Here is a 646-nt window from a genome sequence, read left to right on the forward strand (position 1 = left end):
AGGATCTAGGTTTATCTCAGATCTTGGACCTGACTTCCTGAAAGGTCCCACAACATTTCACACCTTTCTACCAGACTCTTTTTTTTTTTTTCCTTTTCTTTTCACATGCTTTGAAAAGGCCAAGTCAGGCATTTCTCCCGCATTAAATCCCCATTGTCACAGCCAGAAGCTTCCCCACCTCCCTCCTACCCAAGGCTGTGGGAACCCAGGGTGCTGAGTGTGCTGCAGCACCCCCTGGTGGATAGTTTGCAAACTGCAGGCAATATTAACAAATAGGAAATATGCACAGAAAAAGCGTTTTTGGGTTAAATTTTGTCCTCAGCTTCCCACGGCTCTGTTTCTACCAGACTTTCTTTTTTTTTTTCTTTTTTTTTCAAATGCTTTGAAAAGGCCAAATCAGGCATTTCTCCTGCATTAAATCCCCATTGTCACAGCCAGAAGCTCCCCCACCTCCCTCCTCACTCACAGTGTTTATTTCGGTGGCTTAATGTTTTTGTCACAAGTTAAGCCATCGCTTTGCCGACTAAAATTGAACTTAAAAGTAGATATTGAGACTACGATTGAACTCTCGAATAAAAAATAGATAAAAACTAAAAGAAGGGACTCAAAAACATCAGAACTTCCATGGGCACATGAAAAACTCTGG

Source organism: Gobius niger (assembly GCF_951799975.1).
Source record: "Gobius niger genome assembly, chromosome: 19".
Classification (NCBI taxonomy): domain Eukaryota; kingdom Metazoa; phylum Chordata; class Actinopteri; order Gobiiformes; family Gobiidae; genus Gobius; species Gobius niger.